Raw genomic sequence first — 16606 nt, 5'->3', positions numbered from 1 at the left:
CATGATTGAATGCGCAGCCAGGCAGGCACACTTGGGAGATTTTGACCAAAATAGAGCCTCAGAATTCCCATTTCCACTGGGCAAACAGGAAAATGAGATGATGCAAAATTGATGTGTGTGGAAAGCAGAGAGATTGGGCATTTACATCTATTTAATTAAGGAACACGTTGTAACCTCTATTTACTTCTGTTTAATTAAGGGATTGCTCATTTCGGAAGAGATATCACGCTGGGCCTTCTACTACTTTTGTGATTCAAAGCTCAACTAAGGATGGATGGGAAATAGTTTGGTGATCTTAGCTCAGTCCCTAATGGCAAGAACTTCATGTTACAAAGCCAATAAACTACGCTGCCAGACTTGCAAAAAGAGAGTCAGGGGGCTTATCAAGAAAATGATCTCTTCAAGGCACAGGAGGTCATTTGTGAAAATGTATATTATTCTAGAATAATTCTGATCAAAAGTTAGAACCCCAGTGGATCCCTTGTGGAATAACCAACCATATTTGAGTAGGAAAAGAAAAAGGCAAGGAAACTTACTGTATAGGCTCCTAACTTATATGAAGTTTATTTAGCATGTTGACCAAACAATTAGCTCTTTCTGGGCAGAGGCAGAAAGAGTAAGATGTATCCACATCCACCTCCAAAGCTTCTGACCTCTGGCTCCTCTGTCTTGAGTCATGTCCCAGCTGTGCTTAGAATCCTGAGTCTCTCTCCTTCCACTCCTGTGCACTTCTCCATGCCCCACCACATGTGCCAGTTTTTACTAAAGTATGAAAGAGGAAGAAGGGGAGGGAGAGGAGGATGGAAGATTCAAGGTGAAGGGATGTGCTTTTCTGTATACGTGATAGGTTTCAGCTTACTGTAGTGTCTATTACATTTTTCTCCTAGGATAGGGCATTTAAGAACTAAGGTGACTCATGATTTCATCTGACATTTTATTATCCTTTCTGGCATTGCCCTAAGAAATGCCCCTTGAGTAACTCTCATCCTTTTTAGATCCCGTGAGTCATGGTTAAGCAGAAAAGGAGAAGGGAAAGAGAGCTATTCAATATGGAAGGACGGGAAGAGATGGCAAGTAATTCTAGAGAGTATAGAGTGGGGAGACTATCTGTCTGCCTTCCCAGGCCCTGATTATCTAGCTAGATATACTATCTCTGTGGAACGTCACCATTTAATGTCCACCAAGGTATTAGTTGGTTAATGAAGAGAGTAATCAGCCTCCCCAGTGTCCTCCTTCCATCACCAGGGCAGCAAAGGTGGTTCCTAATAGTGGTCTCCTAGAGACAACACTCTTCACCTTGTTGAAGTCAAAGCAGAGAATGAGATGACTTCAGGAGATGCAGTGCTGCTTTGATTACTCCTTTTTTGCGCATGTTTAGATTGTAACTCCTCTGGAGCGGGGAGGGGGGGTTGGGGGGCACCCACGTGATGAGCTTCCAGCACCTTGCCAGTGCTTTGCACATTGTGAAAATTGTGATTTTATATTAATTCAGCATTGTGAATGCTGAATTAATATAAAAAGATTGGGAGAAGGCTTTGCTCCTATAAAGTTGATTTGCTTTTTCTTAAGCTCACTATACATTCTTCTTTCACTTCCTGCAATGCCACCCTTCTCCCTCCTTTCCATTTACCCAAGCCTCACCATTTGCCAAGGCCCAGAACCAGTCCCTCTAGTTCGACAACGTGTTTCAGACCTATCTGGCCTTAGTAATAAGCAAACCTGACTCCAAAGACCTGCAACCCCTGATGACTGCTTTTCTGGTTGGTGAGGAGCATGATAGTTTGATTAACATATATTGTGAAATTATTACCACAATAGGTTGGAATAACATCCATCTTCTCATATAGATACAGTAAAAAAAAAAAAAAAAAAAAAGGAAAGAAAGAAGGAAAGAAGGAAAAAAAAAACCCTTCTTCTTGTGATGAGCACTCTTAAGATTTACTCTCTTAGCAACTTTCTTGTACCTTACACAGCAGGGTTGGCTCTAGTCATCACATCATGTCAGACATTACATCCCTAGTACTTACTTATCTTATAATTGGAAGTTTGTATCTTTTAAGCACCTTCCTCCAATTCCGCTTCCTACCACCCTCCTCTGGTAACCACAAATCTGAGTTAAACAATAAATTCACAACACCAAAAAGTCTGAGAATGACTGATCTAATTTGGATTATTTGAAAAGAACTGATTATTTTGTTTCTAAGTTCATATGAATGGCTTTGGATGGCTTATAGTCTGTGAAGCAGGGTAAGAAAGAGCTGTTTCTCCAAACAAGCTGGGTGTTGTCATACCACCTTATCTTTACTCAAGCCCACTCCTCAGTCCAATGTGTCCTTCCAGTTCCCTTCTTTCTTCTCTAGTGAAATTCTGCTCATCTTTAAAGCTTAGCTCAAGGGTGACCTCCTAGGAGAAGACTTCCTTGGTCCCCTCCCACTCCCACTCTCTTCCTCTCCTCTGTCCCCACGGCGTTTGGTTCAAAGCACTGGGAAAGCATCTGTCATAGCATATTTCAGTTAGTTGCTGTTCCATGCTAGATCAACCATGAACTACTTAAAAGAAGGATAAGATCTCCATCCTTTGTTTCTGGTCCACACCTGACATGAAGCAAGTTGCCCATAAATAGTTGTTGAATTAAAATGAGTGGCCATTTCCAGGTCTGACCCACTCCCTGTACCCAGAGGAGTAGAGCCATGTGGGTGAGGGGAGGGGCAGCCCTGATGGCAGGCTACTCTGTGTAATTATCCTCTTCTGGTGAATAATGGGGCTTCAGCTCTGTGTCTGATTCTTTGATGAAGATGAAACTATTTAATCAGATTTGGTTGCTCATCTCATCATCTTCCCGTATCACACCCTTCCTGACGAGTTCATTAGCTGGAAGAAAAATTGATGACCTCGTTAGTTCTGCACATTGGTTCACTTAGGACAAATTGGAGCTTTAGAATGTTGCTCAACTCTGACCCATGGTGGGACAAAGTCTCACTCTCAGGACTGTTTGGATACATGGTGCCCTTGATGCCTTTGTGTGACAGGTTGCCCAGGAAATTTCTGTTTGAAATAGTGTCTTTTCCAATATAGATATCCCTCTCTTAGGTTTCTTCTCATCCTGCTCAGTGAGAAATATACCACTCGGGGATCCCTGGGTGGCTCAGCAGTTTAGCGCCTGCCTTTGGCCCAGGGCGCGGTCCTGGAGTCCCGCTGGAGTCCCGCGTCGGGCTCCCGGCATGGAGCCTGCTTCTCCCTCTGCCTGTGTCTCTGCCTCTCTCTCTCTCTCTGTCATGAACAAATAAATAAATAAAATCTTAAAAAAAAAAAAAGAAAGAAATATACCACTCTCTCTCAGAGCACACCTTTTCTCTACCTCCCACCTCAAATATTTTTTTCTTTGCCACCCATTGAAATTTTATCACTCTCCAAGGCCTGGTTTGCTTCCTGGTCATGCCCCCAAGCAGGAAACATTCACTTCATCCTCAGGGTCATGACTTAGGTGGATTTAGAAGCAGAACATGTTGGGATCTCAACTGAAGGACCATAGGCAAGGCCTGGAGAAAGGCACACACTAGCAAGGACTCTTAGCCAAGGATCTGAAACACTGAGTGCACAGATGGAAGGTGTGGTCAGTTTCTGGTGCTGTCCAGGGGAACTATTTTGGCAAGTAGAGCATAGCAGCCAGAGCAGACTGGGTGGTGGGTGATCCTGAGGGACAGGGGCAGAGGTTGAAGGATTATGGCCCTGAGTGGTGCTCTATTCCGTCTTTTTCAAGTGGTTTTCTTTCTCCCCTTCTAACTTTACTCTATTTTCCTGACGAACTCACATTTGGTTTTCAAAAGCTGATTTTTTCTAGAAAGCCTTTCCATTCATCCTCCCTGATGCTGTAGGTTTCTCCCATCTCTGTGTTAGCTCTCCATCTTGAACATATTTTAAAAGCTGCATTTGTCACATAATGTGATGACTCATTAAAGGGTAGGTTTCTTTTGCTTTCCAGAGAACTCTTGAAAGTAGAGATTTTGTTTCTTCTCCCTTGACTCTTCATGCCAAGCATGGGTCTGCCATCTAGCAGCCATTAAATAATTACCTGTTAAATAAAATAATGAGTGAATGAGTTGTGGGACACCATCTTGCAGCTGGGAGCTATATCCGTGGAAAAGGGGGGTGAGCATGGGCCCAATGGAGCCTCTTGCCAAAGTTCAATACTCAGTTTTGGTGATACTGTCAGTATAATACGGGAAACTGAGGCAGAAGGCCAGTTTCATGGCCTGGAACGGCACTCCGCCTTCTAAAACTGTTGACTTGGGTTTAATGTTTTTGACAGATAACATTGTTGACACTGGTTCAGCTGCTTCTTTATACCAGGTGACTGTTTATACTGGATTAGCTCTATTATTAGCTTATTCTTTTACATGTTTTCCATTTTTAAAAATGGCTACAGCTATATACACTGCTTTTCAGACACATAGGTCATTGTTGGGCTAAACCCAGACATCTGGGACATTGCAGGTTAGACTAAGGCCAGTGCCCAAGAGCCATGCTTGTCTGGGAGAGGATGTCAGACAGATCATTTTCTCACAAGGAACAGAATCTTACTCATACTAAATGTAAATAAAACAGGGCCAGGAGGTCTCCCAGACAATCAAGGGGAGGGGGGGAAGCTCTGGGGACACACCTGTTGAAGTGATAGATCCTGATTCTGGAGCTTGTTATTCACAGGCCACCCAGCATATGGTTGCTTCTTTCTATCATTGGATTAAGTTTCACACTCTTGATTTTGGCTCAGGTCATGATCTCAGGGTTGTGAGACTGAGGCTCCATGCTGGGCACACTGGGTGTGGAACCTGCTTGAGATTCTTCTCCTTTTCCCTCACCTTCTGCTCCTCTCCTCCACTAGCTCTCTCTCTCTCTTTCAAAAACAAAAAACAACACATACAAAACAAAACAAAATCCAAATTCCCATTTGGAGCACCTGGATGGTACAGTTGGTTGGCTCTGACTCTTGGTTTCAGCTCGGGTCATGGCTCCAGGGGTCCATGAGATTTAACCCACATCAGGCTCTGCACTCAGCAGAGGTGTGCTTGAGTTTCTCCCTCCCTCTCTCTCTGCCCATCCTGCTCATTCTCTCTCTCTCTCTCTCTCTCTCTCTCAAATAAATAAATCTAAAAAAAAAAAAAAGATTGGGGAATGTGAGAGAGAACTGTTTGGGAGTGTGTGTGGGGGGTGGTGGGTAATTTTGATGGAATTACTGTTCTGACAACATGCCATTTAAACTCACCTCAACCCTTATGTGCTACTCCTAGAAATTAAATTGTAAATTTTTATATTAAGTACCTTGTCTTTTTTCTGGGCAAAGGTGTCCTCAAATGTCTGTAAAGTGAAGGTAGAAGCTTAGTTTCATTAAAACAAATCTGCTACCCACCTTTCACTGGGCTTGTTATAAAGACACCTCTTTAACACTTAGTGCCAGAGAGTGACATCTGCTTACATAGCTTTCTAGGGAATTTCAAGGATTTTGTTCAGAGCCAATTAAGCCCACCTGTTCTATCTCCCCCGTAGGAGCTGGAACAGGCAAAAGGGTTAATGTGCCTCTCTAAAGCAGTGTTCCCCTAGCACTTATCAAATGATACACTCACCTCTCCCCTGTCTACACCTATAAATGTTAACTAGGCAGGAAAGGTTTGATGTTGACAGAGAGGGATCAAGATTCCATTTTTGACAAGCTGACAAGTTGGGAAAATTCGTATTCATACAACTGGGAGCCATGTCTTTCTAATATATGATACTGATTCTTACCCAGAGCTTTCTCTCTTTTTTCTTTCTCTGAAGCATACCTAGCTCCCAGGGCAAAGGTAGATGGTGTGACACACCTTTCCATCCTGCTTCAGCTGCAACATGTTTAACAAGCCACTGTCTCAGAATAAGGGCTGTGTGCTGTCGGATGTCCTGACCTTCTTCCCCTTCCACTCTCTTTGGTATTCTAGTCCATTTTCCTGACCTGGAGAGAGTTTGAAGTTCGCATAGTTGCCTTGGATAGTGTCAAAGCCTGCCTCTGTGTATGCGTCATGTTGTCTGCTGCTGCAAGCATCCCTGTGTCCCAAAAACAACATGGAGAATTTACTACTGTGGTTCCCCCTCTGGACTGCTCTGTGACTTAGCCTGTCACCAGAGAGGACTTGGGACAACCAAAGCTGCTGCTTCTAGGGTGTGGTGAATTTTGTTGCTCTGTGTTAGAGATTTACATTGAAATGACAAACTTCTTAAGAACCTCTTAAGAAAAAAGGGGGTAGTGGTTAATGTGAGGAGTCATGTAGACTAGAACTAGAACCAGAAGCAGACAGCCACCAAGAACAGAGACTACCACAGGAGCAGGGTACTTACCCAGCTTCACAGTAGGATTGGTTTGGTTAATTACTGTTGCCTCCAAGACACCTCAGAGAGTCACCTGCTAGCCTGTAGATGAACAACTCTGGTGTCATGTGCCCATCTATTCTCCAGTTGATGGCTACCCCTGGGCAGGGAAGAGTCTAGTAGTGTTCCCTCTTGCTTAAGGGAGCTGAGAACAGGACACTCCTAGCTATATATGATATTGGCCATGGAAGATACCCTGATTGTCATGATCAGAGCAGACAGCCCAGGACTCATGCAGCCAGTGAGGACAGAGAGGAGGTTGGGACAGAAAGGAGGTTGAAGAAGAAAGTGGTTTTGTTTGCCAATGGAGGCCATAAAAGACCTGAGACTAGAGTGAACATTGCTGCCCCATACTATCACTCTTTTTTGCTGCCACCAAATAGCTGTGGAATGCCCTTCTCTCTTTCATACATCCATGGTATTTTTGGTAACTCATGTCTCCTTCAAACCTGCCCTTTCTGGTCATTTAAAATATATCTTTTGTGCATAACAATTATGATGCATGTCTGTTTTGCCTGTCCAGCTTTTCTTCTCTCGTATTGTGATAACACTTCCCAGTTTTCCTTTAGAGAATCACCCCACTCTCAGTTCATGTGCTTCAGGTGGAGCTGGTCTCATTACTGTTTTCAACTGATCAATCCCATTCTCTGGGATATGGTGATTGGTTCAGGAAAGGCCACATGATCATTGAGAAGCCACTTGCTACTTTTGCTTGCATTTTGAAAAAAGGAGTCTGTCTTTTTCAGAGATTGCAGGCTCAAAGGTCCACATAAATATGGAGCTCCTAGAGCCATTTTCACTACCATGTGGGCCCAACAGAAGAGAGCCACCAGAGTTAGAGACAAACAGAATCATTTGAGCCCCTTTGTTTTATAGAGAGATAAATAATGATATCTCAATGAGATGAAATAGTCTCCTCTCTCCCCCTCCCCAATTTTTGTGGCTAATGTCAGTTTCAGCGAGTTTCTGACATTTGCAACCATAAGAGCCTTGACTGATACAACAGTGTTCCAAGGTGCTGGAGGTTGGGGGACAGAAGGAAGAGACTTGTCCTTCGTCCAGCCCCAGTGTTACCCCAAAGGGGTCTGTCTGACTCCACAGACCCACTGGAAATCCCAGTCCTGGAGTATGAGTTCTAAGGTTTTGGTGAACATCTGGGATACAAGGGCTCAAGAAGCTCTTTTCCCCTCTCTCCACTTCCCACCAAGGTTAGGGGTTAAGTCAAAAACACTGAGGTTGGATTTTTCTGCATAGACTCCTGGAATCTCCCTCTTAAAAATTATCTCTGGATTCTCTGTATTTAGGCTCTGGGAGTCCTCACCCATTGTTTCACACTACTGGATTGTTCCCTAAGCTGTAACCAATGTGATGAGATGGCTCTGGGCTGCCCTCTTCTCAGAGTGACTGCATAGGCAGTTTTAGGCATGGGAGAAACACTGCCTCTTAAATAAAAAAAATAAAAAAATAATAAAAAAAAGAAACACTGCCTCTTGTCTTCTTTTCCTTGGGGATCTCATTTCTCCTGGTCTTATGAATGGTAAGATCGAGTTAGGGTGTGGGTCAAGGGGAATAAGACCAAAGAGATGACAAGGCCGGCTTGGCATCTAGCTCATGCATCTGCCTACCAGCTCAATCACCTCAGGTCCTCTTTCCCATCCCATTTCACTGCTCTAACTTTTCCTTGTCAGTATCCTCCCTGCACAGCTACTTTTGAGGGCCACTCTGCTGACAGCACCCTAGGAAAATACACTGATGCTCCTGAGCCAGCTGTATTTCTCCTCTCCTCACCTCAGCACTTCTGGTGCTCAGAGCCTCACAGCACCTTTCCTGGAGAGAGCTCCTTCCACTTCTGGCCCCACGCCTTGCCTCTAGGGCTGCAAGCCAGGCCAGGGGAGTGGGGCCAGGTGGCACATCATCTCCCAGAAGCCCCATCTTTCTTTATACATAATAGCCTACATACACAAACTCACGGAAATAAACCACTGAAAACCAGGTACAACAGCCTGCTCCATGTTACCAAGAACACCTGGACCACAAGAAGCTTAGGAGCTGGAGGGCAGTATTTCCCTTGACTTAAATACAGAATCTTCTTTTCAGATGTCAAAATGCTTACATAAGAAAGTTGCTTTTTCACTTGGTAGCAAAGGGGCCTCTTCTATAACAAGGGAAGTTTTATTTTTCAGCTGTGATCTAATTTCTCTCTCCCCTAAACAATGATTCCCTTCTCTCTCTCTCTCTCTCTCTCTCTCTCTCTCTCTGTCTCCTGCTTTAGACACTATTAACATCCCACAGGAAGCAGTGTTTGTACAGTGCTCCTTGATTAACGAATCCCCAGGGAATGAACCTTCTTTATAGGATGTGGGGCTGAGCTCAAAATCACTTCATAAATCATGCAGCCTTGTTACCGTGCTGGCGACCCCCGGTGCACAGCTCCTGTTTGGTACCACTGCGCTGAGGGTAAGGGGACAAGACTTGTTCCCTGTTCCCAGGCTTTTCTTGTCTGTATCCTTCTATCTCCCCCAAGTAGGGATGGTCCTCACTCTCCATCCTCCTCTCTGCCCTCTCTGTCTTCTACTTCCCTTCTCCTCCCTCAGATCCTCTTGTCTACCCAGGCTCCCCATCACCCCCCACACACCTTACAAACAGTGAGAAATGAAACTCATTTACACTGAAGATTTAATTAAAGCAAACATTTGCATTTTTAGCTGAATTGTAGAAAAATAGGTTTCTCTAATCCCAGGCACCTGGTGGTTTCAGCAAGCAGGTAGAAAGATGTGGGAAGGAGGAAGTCTTGGGAATAAACACAAAATCTACTCCACTGGGTGTGAATACCAATACCAAAAATTTAGACCTTTGCCATGATTACTGGGTGGGACCAAGGGGGCTCATTGAAGGCTTCTTCCCCTCTAACCTTTATCTCTTGTCCAGCAGAGGAAATCCAACCCCAGAAACAGATTTTGTGGGGCATGATTTTTATATAGTATGGGGAATGAGGTGGGGTCCTTAACAAAAAATACGAAATTACAGATACAAAATTAAGTATGAATGGGTGTATCTGTTTAGATTGATAAGTCAAAATAAATGATAAAATTTAAAATATCACAATCATCTCATAATCTAGAAAGATTAATTAGACCCGTCATTAATTATTTGCGTGGCATATTTCTCCCAATACTTTCTCCCCAATATTTTCTAACTGAAAATACTTTGCCTTCTCAAATGACAATTCTGCAAAGTTTTCTATAGAGGAAAATAATTTCCTCAAAGATAATTCCCTGTAATATGGCTGACAGAAAGTTTTCACTTATTGACCATTTAGAGAAACTTTTTTTTTGAGCTTCACAAATTATTATTGGCAATGTCATATATGTTTTTAGGATTGTTTTTAAATTTGGGAGGAACTTTACACAGTGTCTTTCACTGAAGACCTGCAAGACTTTAGAACATTCAAAATTTTCTTGTGCAAGGGCTAGTCTTATATTTTCTTTGAAATAATATCCTGCATTAACCATTTTGTTGTGAAAGCTCTCTTTACAGTATATGAATTTTGTGGTATTCTCATTCATATTGTATTTTATAGGTGCACAAAATGTATGACTTGATTCAGTATTTTTGTGAAAATGTATATAGCATACAACTTGTCACATAGAAAGTCCCAGCTATTTGTAGTACTACTAAAGGTTTATGCCTATAAACACAAGGAGTCTTATATCTTCTAAATCACATGATTCTTACCAGAATTCCAGAAAATATGTAGTAATTGTTTACCTTGTATTACTGAGTTTATTGTTGATAGGAGATGCAAATTCTGTTTTGACTAGGTGGTGACGAGAGCTGGATCTTCATAATTTTCTATATCTGATGATTGGAAGGATATCCCATGTAACTACTTTCTGGCTCTATTTCAGAATGCATTTCTTCTCCTGTACCAACATATGTCTGGTATCAGTTGGCAAAGGACACATTCCTGTAGCTCTTGCACCTCTTGCTCTGCACCTTTATGAGCCAGCAAAGTGGGTGATAGAAGTATTCCTGGAAGACATTCTTATACCAGGATGATAAGCTGTACTGGCATAACCGTACATAGAAGAGATCTTGAGCAACATAAATATAATACATTAAATGTATCAAAATGGATCCCCAACTCAACTTCCTATTAGTTGGATCTCCAAGAAGCTCATGACCACTTTAACACCACAAAACAGGGGGCAATATGAAAGAGGCAAAATCAGATTAGAAAGAGCATCGTAAACTTAGTAACCAACTATGTATGGCTAATATATCTCAGTTTTGCAAATTTTACAAACACCTATGACCATGTAAGCAAGTTATAAGAGCCCCTCATGAAATCTTTAAAGGGCTTTTTCATGTGGGGGGCACTGAAGCTTAATATCTAACAGCTAACCTGCCCCTTATGAGTTGCAGGATATGGGTAAACAGTGAGCCTCTCCCTCATTACCTGCTTCCTTCTTGACATGAAAGGCCCCTCCACTAACATGAGTCTGACGGCCCCTTCCTTCAGACTGCCTGCCTGGTCCTGAGTGCTCTCCACCGCCATCAGCCTTCTCAGCCTGAGCCCCCAGGTCAGGTCTCCCTCTTCCATATCTCCTGCCCTCAACTCAACACTTTTTTCCTCCACTCCCAGAATACTAGGTGAAATTTTTATTGTCCCATTTGTTTTATTTCATGGGTCATCAGTGATTTTTTTTTTACACTGCAAACCCCATTTTATTTCTGCCGATATTTTATTCTATTTTCTGCCTAAAGTAGTATGCCTTCTAGGTTTGAGCTTTTCATCAAGAGCTTTCCCAGAATGAATCCTCTCTTTTTCATGACTGCATTTCTTTTCTCAGATTTGGTAGAGCTCTTGGCTTCTGATGCTAGAGACCTCTACTTTGCTGTTATGATCCTAATTGTCATTTAGTTTTATTTTAATGTGTCTCGGGATGATTAATGTAATGAATTAAGACTCCATTAGTTGCAAGTGATGGACATCCCCACTCAACACAGCTAACGAAATGAAGGGGAATATTTTTGGCTTATATAACTGGGTTGTTCAAGGTTCTGACTTTAGGCACTGTTGGATCTAAGGGCATAGACAGTATTGTTCTCTTTATCTCTTCATCTCTTGGCTCTGTTTCTCTTTTTGTGTTGGCCTTATTCTCTTCTACTGTAAGTGGGAGTGGCCACTAGCAGCTCCAGACTTACATTATCATAGCTTATTATATAAGAAGAAGGAGCTTATCTTTTTTGATGTGTACCACTGAATCTCGTGGAATGACCGCTTGGCTCTGCCTAGGTCACATGCCCTTCTCTTGGACTAATCATTTTAGATGATAGATCAGACCAGGGTCACTTGCCTACTCTTGCCTCCAGGGACTTGGGTACCACAGTTGGCACCTGCTCCTCAAATCTCATGGAGTGGAAAGTCCTCCAAGTGAACAAAGAGGCATCCTAGATAAACAGAAACAACATATATTTTTTACTGATATTATTGACAAATGGAAATATTTTTTAATAAAATTTATATATCGTTTTTGCTTCCCTAAATTTTCAATTTTGTTCCATCAATATGAAAGCCATTTAAAAGTTGCCTGGCATACAGTATATTTGATATTTTCTTATTCTATGTATATTTCAACTTGATCCATGTTGTATATGGATCTGTTCTAGGAAACAGATTCTGTGACTTAGGTGCAGAATGGAGAGTGAAGGAGGTAGGATAGGGCAGAGGAAGTATTGAACTGTGAGGTGGTTAGAACGGAGGCTTCAGGTGATCTTATTGGGGCTCTGGAACTACGATGGCCCTTCTAAGTTGTACCAATTGAAACAAGGGAGGTCAAGACTTTTTATCCTCCTTTGATGAGCCATTGAATGGAAGGTGCCCCCAGGAGCAGCTCTGTGGCTTAAGCTAGGTCCTGGAGAGGACTCAGCTGTGAGCCATCAGTAGCCACCACTCTCAGCAGCTGGAGAGAGAATTGCTAGGTCCTGGAGGGGAATGTGAGTAGGGCACTGCTGTGTCCACTTCAGTGGATTTCCGAAGAATAAATAAGAGTCACCTAATTCTAGTATTTAAATGTTAAGGGCCAGGTATGGGGCAGATATATCTTTATATGTGGTATCACTCAATGTTTTGCTTTCTAATCACAGGTACTGAGTTGTTTGATTTAGAATCTATATTTTTAACTCTTCTTTCCAATGTGATGAATGTTCATTATTGTTTCAAAATGCATGATGCAAGTCCAAATTCTGATGTATTCTATAGAATCTCTAAACACATGACTTAAAGATACAAGGCAAGGTACTTCTGAGGGCCCATGGTTTTATTGTAGAACGGCAACCCCTGCCCACCCATGTTAAGAACTAATTGGTAAATCCTCAAATCTTAGGCTATTTTACTTTTTTAAAAAGATTTTATTTATTTGAGAAAGAGCAAACTAGAGAGAGAGAAATCATGAGCCAGGGGGAGGGGCAGAGGAAAAAGCAGACTCCTCACTGAGCAGGGAACTTGACCTATGTGGGGCTTGATCCTAGGGCCCCAAGATCATGACCTGAGCTGAGGGCAGACAATAACTGAGCTGCCCAGGTGCCTCCAATCTTGGGGTCTTCTGGACCAGGGATAGTGAAATCACTGCACTCAAAGTACCACTATCTTTAGCACACTTCCTCTTAGCTTCTCAGCCACCCCAGCAGCGTTTTGGCCGTCTGGAATTGGCCAGTGTGATAAATCCTGCTTAGTGTATGTCTTAACCAGTTTGGGCTGCTATAACAGAGTATCATAGACTGAGTGGCTTAAACAATAAACATTTATTTCTCATAGTTTTGAGGCTGGAGGTTTGAGATTAGGGTGACAGCATGGTCAGTTCTTAGTGAGGGCCCTTTTCCTAGTTTACAGGTGTTTGCTTTCTTGTTGCATCCTCACATGGTGGGGAGGTGGGGGAGACACAGGAAGAGGGAGGATGAGCAAGTACGTGCATGCATCCACACCAGCCAATCCCAGGGGGACTCCACCCCCATGAACTCATCCAAACCCAATTAACCCCCAAAAGCCACACCTTCAGATACCATCACATTGGGGATTAGGGCTTCAACACATGAATTTTGAGGGGACACAAACATTCAGTCCATAAAAGCATCCTCATTTGGACCTTGGACTATATGAACTTACAACTCACTTTTCTTAACCTCTTTAGCTATGTCTCTTAGTTTTGAACTCTTTTGGCACTAACTACCCCCATATTCCTACTTTTAGAATAAGAGGCTTTTGAACCCATTCCCCTATGTAGAATCCTGGGATTTGCTCAGTCTCCAGGCTTGTGTGGACATGCAGGTTGAATTTTGCCCCAACTGGTCCAATTATAGGCAGTTCGCATGCTGGCTCTCCACCATTCTTGAACTCCCTAACAGTACTTCAGACGACTCCCCATTTGAGCTGAGCTGTAAATAGATTTAAAGCAGAAATCACAAATGGCATCCCAAGGGTTAGATTTGGTAGGGGGCTGAATTTTGTTTGCCCGTACCATGTTTTTAAAAATTTAGCCAATATTTAACCATCTGGAAATTTCACTCCCAATTAAATCCATATTTCTCTTCTCTTAAAAAAAAATCAGACAGTCCAGCAATGCAAGGAAACATTTCTATATGGCAACACCTGGCTCAAGCTGAATATGTCACCAGAGGTCCCACCACTCACTACTGTATTATACCTGCTTCCTTCTCTCATTAATGATACCTGCCTGCATTCTGTAGTTTACACCCTGGGTTAAAGCTAGCCTTCCTCCCAGGTGGTACTTGACATCCAGTGCAAGTTATTGGCAGAAAAGAAGGGCCAAAAGCATGATGTAATTAGGAATGAAATGAAGAAAATAAAACTCAGGGTTTTCAGTAACATCATGTTTCCTGATGCAGAGACGTTAGGCTTGTCTCCTTTATTGATTTCACAGAACAAATATTTCATCTGTGGATGACAGTGGTTTTAGACAAGGACAGTTCCGAGTGGTTTGGTGGTGACCTCTGCCACTTGTTACTTTTGCTAAGGAGAGACTCAGGAAAGTTTGGAAAATTATGTGACATGTTCTCTCATCATGGATCATGGATGCTGTCAAGTGAAATGTGAGATGCTCTGCCAAAAAGAAGAGTCTGTTGGGGTGCCTGGGTGGCTCAGTCAGTTAAGCGTCCAACTCTTGATTTCAGCCCAGATTGTGATCTCAGGGTTATGGGGTGGAGCCTGTGTTGGGCTCTGCGCTCAGCGTGAAGCCTGCTTAAGCTTCTCTCTCTCTCTTCGTTTCCCCCTGCCTCTCCCCAGTGTCGTTCTCTCTCTCTAAAAAAAAGAAGAGTCTTTTGTTTAGCATAAGGAGCAACAAAACTGTTTTCCTCCATAGACTGGCAAGGCATGCCAAAAGGAACTCACGGCAACCTGTCCCAGGTATACATTTGGTTATTTTAAGGCTAACAAAGGTTAAAGAGAACAGAAAGAAATTAAAAATAGATTATTCCAGGGTAGCAGAAAGACTAATGGTGGCAGATGAATACAGTTTTTCTCAGTAAGATGTGACACTATTACCTGCTTTACATTCAGCCTTGCCAATTTTAAAGAGTAAAATACTTCCATCTGAGTCTTACCAATTTTTAAAAACCAAAATACCTTCATCCAGATCCAGGGTAAGTATGCTTTTGAATCAGTTACAGTGTTTTCCTGCTTTAAAAAAAAAAAAGGTTTAAACTAAAGAGGTGTATTGTGGAGGCAGGAGTGTGTCTCTTTGCAGGGCTGGGGTGGAGGGAGTTGATACATTTGCAGACTTCATTATACTGAGTACTCCTTCAGAGGGTGGTTCCATCTCTACTCCCTGCCCCCACCGCATACCTTCCCTTGGTACATTACTTCCTGTAACATACACACTTCTTAATTTAATGGTTTCATTAGTCTATTATCGCTTTTCCATAGCTAGAACAGGCCAGAGCAGTGATGAATGGTTTATCAGGAAAGCAGCTCAAGGGTAGGACTTCATAGATACAGTGGCAGCACCTTAATCAGGAAATCCAAAAGAATGTTGGTGGGAGGGGAGAGGGAAGGACATTTGGATCACCAGAGAATTTCTTCCCCTGGGTCTCCTGACTGAGAAACATTAAAAAATCTAATGCAGCTTTATTCTCCATCCTCCTCTAAGCCTTAAATGTCTGCCTTTTGGGCATGGACTGTAATAGACTAGGGCTTTAGGACCAGTTTCTCTGAGAAGCAGCCGGTGTTCAAGAAGGGCCCTTGACACCATTCTGACTTAATGCTAGACACATCTGCAGCTACTTGGACAAAATTGACATTGTCTGGAGTGCAAAGCAATCGCCTAGCGCAGCATTAGGGAGCATTTACTCTTGAGCCGTGCTACCAGACAGCAAATCTTGACCTTTAGGAGTTCAGAGATTAGATTTCGTTGCTGCAGGCATTGAAGATATTGTTAGGAATTTGTTGCTATTCAAAGCAGATTTCAGGGGTTACCTACGGGTTTAATTCATCGCATCAATCATTTTTTGGAAGGTTCTTTTAAAGCCAAGATAGCTTCAAATAAAAACTAGGATTACTTTTACATTGATTGTCAGTAGTTGGTGAGGAGCAAAGGGGGAACACTCTTGAGATGCTGTTAAAGTTTTCATATTTGTCCCTTCTCTGGCAGGTGTTCTGTGGTATTGGAGAGAAAAGGCATGTTTCTTCAATAGGCATGTAAGGCAGTTGCTGCAACAACAGGCAGGAAATGAGAATAAGGATTTGACTCCCTCTGGTGTAGATTTCTCAAGCCCTTTAACACATTTAGGAGCACAGATCTCCTCCAGGTGATCTCAAAGTGCACCGTTTAAAAAAAAAGACCTGTTTAAGCCAACAGGGGTTAAATGGGGCTTATTTCTTTGAGCTAGCCAGCATAGGAACCCAATTTCCTCCTCCATTTGTGTATAGGTGTGTATTTATGTGTGCACTTACGGGTGTGTTTGTGTGTGTATGCATACAGGCAGCTCTCTTATCTGGAGGTCAGTTTCCCAGTTCCCTCAGCCCTCTTGATCTGAGGCTGTATAGAAAAGATTTCTGAGGGTCTCTGGAAAGGAAGTACCACACAGTGGCTGGACTCAAGCCGTGTACTTTCTTTCTTTGAGCAGACTTTTATTTTATCCTTATTGATTCTTATTTGCCATGCAAGTCCTATTAAGCACTTTAACTCAGCTC

General features: G+C 42.7%; 1 long non-coding RNA gene across 2 annotated transcripts in view; it reads left to right on the top strand.

Moving 5' to 3' along the window:
- Nucleotides 1–16606, top strand: part of LOC144303314 (uncharacterized) — a 395489-nt gene that overhangs the window by 309684 nt on the left and 69199 nt on the right. The gene's annotated exons all lie outside the window — the stretch shown is intronic.

The sequence above is a fragment of the Canis aureus genome, chromosome 32 (genome assembly GCF_053574225.1).
Source record: "Canis aureus isolate CA01 chromosome 32, VMU_Caureus_v.1.0, whole genome shotgun sequence".
In the NCBI taxonomy this organism is placed as follows: domain Eukaryota; kingdom Metazoa; phylum Chordata; class Mammalia; order Carnivora; family Canidae; genus Canis; species Canis aureus.
This window is presented reverse-complemented; position numbering and strand designations above follow the sequence as displayed.